The following is a 6511-nucleotide window of genomic DNA, read 5'->3' as shown; positions in this document are numbered from 1 at the left end:
CAATTGGAGGGAACTGAGAGCGGTTTTGAACGCGGTCCTGGTGTTTCGAGATCAGATAAGGCATCAACATCTGGTGGTGCTCTCGGACAATATAGCCACTGTGTGTTACCTAAACAAACAGGGGGGAACCAGGAGTTCTTACCTTCAGGCGATAGCGAAGGAAATCTTCCTTTGGGCAGAAGTGAATCTGGGTTCCCTTTCGGCAGTGCCCCTAAAGGGAACGCAGAATACTTTGGCGGACTATCTGAGTCGTTTTCAAGTTCTCCAGGACGAATGGGGCTTGGATCAGGAGGTCTTCGACCTCGTGGCTCAGAAGTGGGGTTTACCACAGGTGGATCTGTTTGCTGCACAGGACAATGCAAAATTAGCGCACTTTTTTCCCCTGAATGCAGCGGACAACGCAGTGGACGCCCTTTCGCATCCATGGGGTTTTCGTCTGTGCTACGCATTCCCACCCATTCATTTAATTCCGCGGGTTCTACAGAAGTTCTTTCTAGAACAGACAGACTTGATACTGATAGCACCTTTTTGGCCCAGGAGAGCGTGGTTTACGACGGTGTTGTCCTTGATGGACCGACCGCCTTGGCCACTTCCGATCAGCCAGGGCTTGTTGTCACAGGGGCCGGTCATGCATCCATCAGTGGACAGGCTGTCCCTCCATGCCTTCTATCTGAGGAGGTGATTCTAAGAAACAAGGGTCTGTCTTCCAGGGTGATTGGCACCTTGTTATCCAGCTGTAAGTTAGTTACGAGAAAGATTTATGGTAAGGTGTGGAAAACTTTCTGCTCCTGGAAGGGGAGACATAACAGGGATGCAAATATTCCATCTGTGCTGGATTTCCTTCAGGAAGGGGCTGACGGGGGCTTGGCACGTTGAAAGTCCAAGTCTCGGCCCTGAGCGTGTATTTTCAGTGCTCCCTTGCTAATGATCCACTGGTGAGTAGGTTCTTTACGGCTCTCAAACGTATTCGGCCAATTAAGAGTTTTTTTCCGTTCCGAAGTGGGATTTGTCACTGGTCCCACAGGGTCTGATGATTCCCCCTTTTGAACCTCTGTATGATCTTGCGATCAAGATGATAATGTTGAAAACGGTGTTCTTGGTTGCTATAACCTCAGCTAGGAGAGTGAGCGAATTGCAGGCTCTGTCTGTAAGGGAACCGTACTTGACGGTTTTTGAGGACCGAGTGGTCTTGAGGACAGATCCGGCTTTTTTGCCAAAGGTTTCGTCACATTTTCATAGATCTCAAGAGATCGTTTTGCCTTCATTCTGCAATAGTCCGGCTAATCAGAAGGAGGCAGGCTTTCATAACCTAGACGTCAGACGGTGTCTGGTGGAGTACCTTAGGGTGACTAAGGCATTTAGGAAATCGGATGCTCTTTTTGTCCTTTTTTCAGGGAAAGATAAGGGGAAACAGGCCTCGAAGTCTTCAATAGCCAGGTGGGTGAAGCTGTGTATTCAGGAGGCTTATGGGGCTAAGCAGGTTAGTGTTCCACCTTTTCTGAATGCACATTCTACCCGGGGATTGGCCACCTCGTGGGCAGAGAGAGCTGGTGCCACTCCGGTCTAACTCTGAATTTCGTCTTCCAAGCACGCTGGAAAACCTGCCGCAAATCGTACGATTTTTTTTTTATTTAGGTCAGCTTCATGAAATATCTATATATTTTTTTGCGCATATATAATTTTTATTGAGCATAGTAAAACATACAAAATATGGTACCTCCAGAATAGGTAACAAAGTACATACGTGAGTAACATGCTTGATATCGAAGCTTACTTGAACATATTATAAGATATGTGCTCGGACAACGGTCCGACATGTGTGAAAGCGTAGTGTAAAACTGACTACGTCGACATCCCAGCATACAAAGGTAGGCTTGTGGCGAAGCTTGTGCTTCTGGGGAAGGCGTAGTAACTGAAGTTGAATATCAGTAAGTATTGAATTGATAGCAAGAAGGAAGAAGGAAAAGAAAGCCAGGAGGCACAGAGTAAAAGACACTGGGTGTGAAGGATGGAAGAGTAGGAGGGCAAAAGAGGGAAAAAGGGCAAAAGGGGAGGGAGCGACGACCTCGAGATAAGTGGGGAGTAGTTGCCCCACAGTCTCATGCTAGTTAAAAGATGTTAGGGTCAATGTCTGGAAGCGCAAGTTCGCACCACGGTGACCAAACCTTCCTAAATTTGGCGTAGGAGTCCGATAGTATGCTAGACAATTGTTAATTGATAAAGAAACCCTGCGTAAGTTGTTTTGAATTCCCCGAAGTGTATCATCTGTTTTTTCCATGAATGGGCTATTGTTTGTTTTGCGGCTAAGAGGACAACATCTACTAATTTCTGTTGAGACCGGTGGAGTTGTGGAATCTTGAGATGCAGTATGGCGTGCCAGGGGTCTCTGCGAACCGTAATGCCAAATAAGGAGGAGATAAGTTTACAGACCTTCCACCAGAATCTGATTGCTGAAGGGCAGGACCACCATATATGCATAACGTTACCTTCTGAAGTGCAACCTCGAAAGCAATTTTTGGGATAGGATGGGAGGGCACGAGCTATTCTGGCAGGAACTAGGTACCATCTTAGAAGAACTTTATATGCTGATTCTTGGGACAGGATATTGCGTGAGCATTTGGAGATGGACAACCATATAGAGGCCCAGTCTTCTGGAGACTTGGTAGAACCCAGGTCTTCATGCCATTTGGCTACATAAGTTGGTGGCGGGGAAGAGGGAGGGGCAGTCAATTGGGAATAGAGCATCAAAATAATTGTCGGGGAGTAGGGATCTTTAATGCAACGACGTTGGATAATTGACAGCAGGAGAGGCGGAGTTCCATTTTTAAGGAGAGATTGAATCCAGTGTCTCAGCTGGAGATAACGAAAAAATTCCCTCGGTGGGGGATTGGAATTAGCTACAAAGGAGTCCCTGGTACGTATCCTGGCACCATCAAGGAAAAGGTACATCAGGGAGTACCCCTGCATAGGCCACCAGGCAAAGGTTGAGGGGGTTTCTACTGCCGGTGGAAACATTGGGTTCCCCATTACTGTGGTTAGGGGAAGGTGGGTAGAAAGCAGGTGACTAGAGTATTTAACTGAATCCCAGACTCTTAAAAAGTGTAGAAGGGGGCTTAGGTGTGCAGGCCTGGTAGAGGGGGGCAGTTCTAGGAGAACCCACAACGGGACGTCCGCGGTGGCATGAAGAGCCACCAGTGGCGCTATTTGGGCTGTTCTATAATATGCGACAAGATTAGGGATTCCCAGACCCCCTTTAGATTGGGGAAGATACACAGTCCGTCTAGCTACCCTGGGGCACTTATATTGCCAAATAAAGGACATGACTGAGTTTTGAAGAGATCTCAAGGCAAACATGGGAATTGGGATTGGCAGGGTCCTCAAATAGTATAGAAGTTTAGGAAGGAAAGACATTTTCACTGCTAAAAGACGGCAAAGCCATGAAATGGATAGGTCTTTCCAAGATAAGAGTAGGTTTTTGAGGGTGCGGAAGAGAGGGACATAATTGGAGGTATAGAGCGAGTCAAGGAGTCTGTTAAGCGTATCCCTAGGTATGGAAGAAATTTAGTAGCCCAAGTAAAGGGAAAGTTCTGTCGGAGCAATGCCACGGTAGAGAGGGAGAGAGATATATTCAGGGCTAGAGATTTGTCTGGATTAACCACCAACCCTGAGATGGCTCCAAATTCCTTCAAAATGGAGAAAAGAGAGGGTAAGGAGATAAGGGGGTGAGTAAGGGTAAGGAGTATATCATCCGCAAAGAGACTTAGTTTGAAGGGGTGGTCAGCTATTTCAATGCCTTTGATAGAGGGGTTGCTTCTAATGAGCATGGCTAAGGGTTCTATTGCCAAGATAAAGAGGATAGGGGACAGCGGACATCCCTTGCGAGTACCTCTAGTGACCTGAAAAAGGGGAAGGAAAAACCTGCCCCCTCACCTGTTCACGTCTTTGCAGGGAGGAGGCTGTGAGCAGGATGGATTCCCGACTATCTGCAGGTGATTAGTGAGGTCTGCAGCAGATAACCAGATCCTCCTCACATTCATCTTTTCATTTGGCCGGAGCTCAGAACTGTCACAGCTCCGGCCGAAGGAAGCCAGAGCTGACAGGAGCTGCTCTGCGGTCTGCATTCGACACAGATGCAGACCGTGGCGCTTCTCCCGCAAGTCAGGTACACGGTCTGCGATAGCGTGCCTGACATGTCAGCTGGCTTGCGGCCACATAGTACCGGCTCGCGGGCCGCAGCTGGCCCGTGGACCGGTACTTGGAGACCCAAATTTCCAGTGGAAATTTTGAGCCCTGCTGTACATCATATGAAAGGTCCATCCGCATACCTCAAAATAGTATGTTACCACTGAAACTGTCACAGTCTATTGTTCAGGAAGTGAGCAGAAACATACCGCCGATGCGCTCACTTTCCGATCCGCTCCCTGTCAGTCACCACTCTACGCTTGGTTGCTCCCCTACCCTCTCCAGCGCTGATTGGAGGAACAGACAGGGGAGTGGGTGGGCACAGCTGGCTCTGCCTCTGGAGAGGCAGAGTCAGCTGTCCAATAGCCAGCGGGGTGGATCCCGACAATATTGTCTGGATCCGTCCCCGCTGTGGCACATTTAACATATAGCGGGCTACTGCTAAGTTTTGGGTCACACAGTATATGTCCTCCCGTGACCCAGAGGAAGACCATGGGCTAAAAAGATTACCTTTAATGCACAAAACAATTTTACCCGATGTGTCAGAGTTGTTTTGGGTGTTTTTATCCTTTAACTCATTTTATATTTTGTGCTACAGTTCTACCAAATATCATGACAGGTCTCTACGAAACTGTTGACTGTCGGATAAACATACATGACTCTGATTACTGACGTGTGTAATGATTTCTCTCCAGCAGATGGATGTGATGTCAGGAATACCTCGGAGAGACATCTTATATTATCTGCTGATTGTAAGTCAGAAGATAATGTCATCACACAGGATTCTCCAGGAGTGAATCCAAACACACAAAATATACATCACAGACCTTACTGTTTGGGGACATCAATGGATCCCTCTGATCAGGGTGAATCTTCTGACCATTCACATACTATGACTGGAAATATCCATCTAAGATCTCACACTGCAAGAGATCCATCTAATCCCAAGGAGTCTTCCTCACCCCATGAAGGAGATCACAGAGGTGAGGATCCATTCTCCTGTTCAGTGTGCGGGAAATCTTTCATTACAAACAAAAACCTTCTTAGACACCAGAGAATTCACAAGTGTGAGCGTCCTTATTCATGTACAGAGTGCGGAAAAGCTTTCACTCAGAAAGGACACCTTGTTAATCACCAGAGAATTCACACGGGTGAACGTCCTTATTCATGTACAGAGTGTGGGAAAGCTTTCACTGTGAAAGGAGACCTTGGTAAACACCAGAGAACTCACACGGGTGAACGTCCTTATTTATGTTCAGAATGCGGGAAATCATTCAGATGGAAAGGACACCTTGCTAGTCACCAGAGAATTCACACAGGTGACCGTCCTTATTTATGTTCAGAGTGCGGGAAAGCTTTCACTGCGAAAAGACACCTTGTTATACACCAGAGAATTCACACGGGTGAGCGTCCGTATTCATGTTCAGAGTGCGGGAAATCATTCATTCGTAAAGGAACCCTTGTTATACACCAGAGAATTCACAAGTGTGAGCGTCCTTATTCATGTTCAGAGTGCGGGAAATCTTTCACAGAGAACAAAGACCTTGTTAAACACCAGAAAATTCACACAGGTGAACGTCCTTACCCATGTTCAGAGTGTGAGAAATCATTCAAGCAGAAAGGAGACCTTGTTAAACACCAGAGAATTCACACTGATGAGCGTCCCTATTCATGTTCAGAGTGCGGGAAATCATTCACTCGGAAAGGACTGCTTGTAAAGCACCAGTGGATTCACACGGGTAAGCGTCCTTATTCATGTTCAGAGTGCGGGAAATCTTTCACCGAGAAAGGAGACCTTGTTATACACCATAGACGTCACACAGGTGAGCGTCCTTATTCATGCTCAGAGTGCGGGAAATCATTCGCTCGGAAAACAGTCCTTGTTATACACCAGACAACTCACACGGGTGAGCGCCCTTATTCATGTTCAGCGTGTGGGAAATCTTTCACTCGGAAAGGACAGCTTGTTAGGCACCAGATAATTCACACGGGTGAGCGTCCTTATTCATGTTGAGTGTGGAAAATATTTCACTGAGAAATATATACTTCTTACACACCAGAGGAGACACAGTAGAGAATGTCCTCACTGCTTTCCAACTCGGGAAAATGTTTGACAGATAAAATAAGTCCCTGAGAAAGAGTGGTGTGGACACTATGGGGAGAGCTGTCAGAGAATATAGTGTGGATGGTGGGGGAGAGCTGTCAGAGAATGTAGTGTGGATGGTGGAGGAGAGCTGTCAGAGAATGTAGTGTGGACGGTGGAGGAGAGCTGTCAGAGAATGTAGTGTGGATGGTGGGAGGAGAGATGTCAGAGAATGTAGTGTGGATG

At 47.1% G+C, this 6511-nt stretch overlaps 1 pseudogene; it reads left to right on the top strand.

Moving 5' to 3' along the window:
* Nucleotides 1-423: 423 nt before the first annotated feature.
* LOC108803177 overlaps nucleotides 424-6511 on the top strand; it is a 40140-nt pseudogene continuing 34052 nt past the window's right edge.

The sequence above is a fragment of the Nanorana parkeri genome, unplaced genomic scaffold (genome assembly GCF_000935625.1).
Source record: "Nanorana parkeri isolate BGI_ZX_2015 unplaced genomic scaffold, ASM93562v1 scaffold3469, whole genome shotgun sequence".
Classification (NCBI taxonomy): domain Eukaryota; kingdom Metazoa; phylum Chordata; class Amphibia; order Anura; family Dicroglossidae; genus Nanorana; species Nanorana parkeri.
Note: the sequence above shows the minus strand (reverse complement) of the source record. Positions and strands in the feature narration are given on the sequence as shown.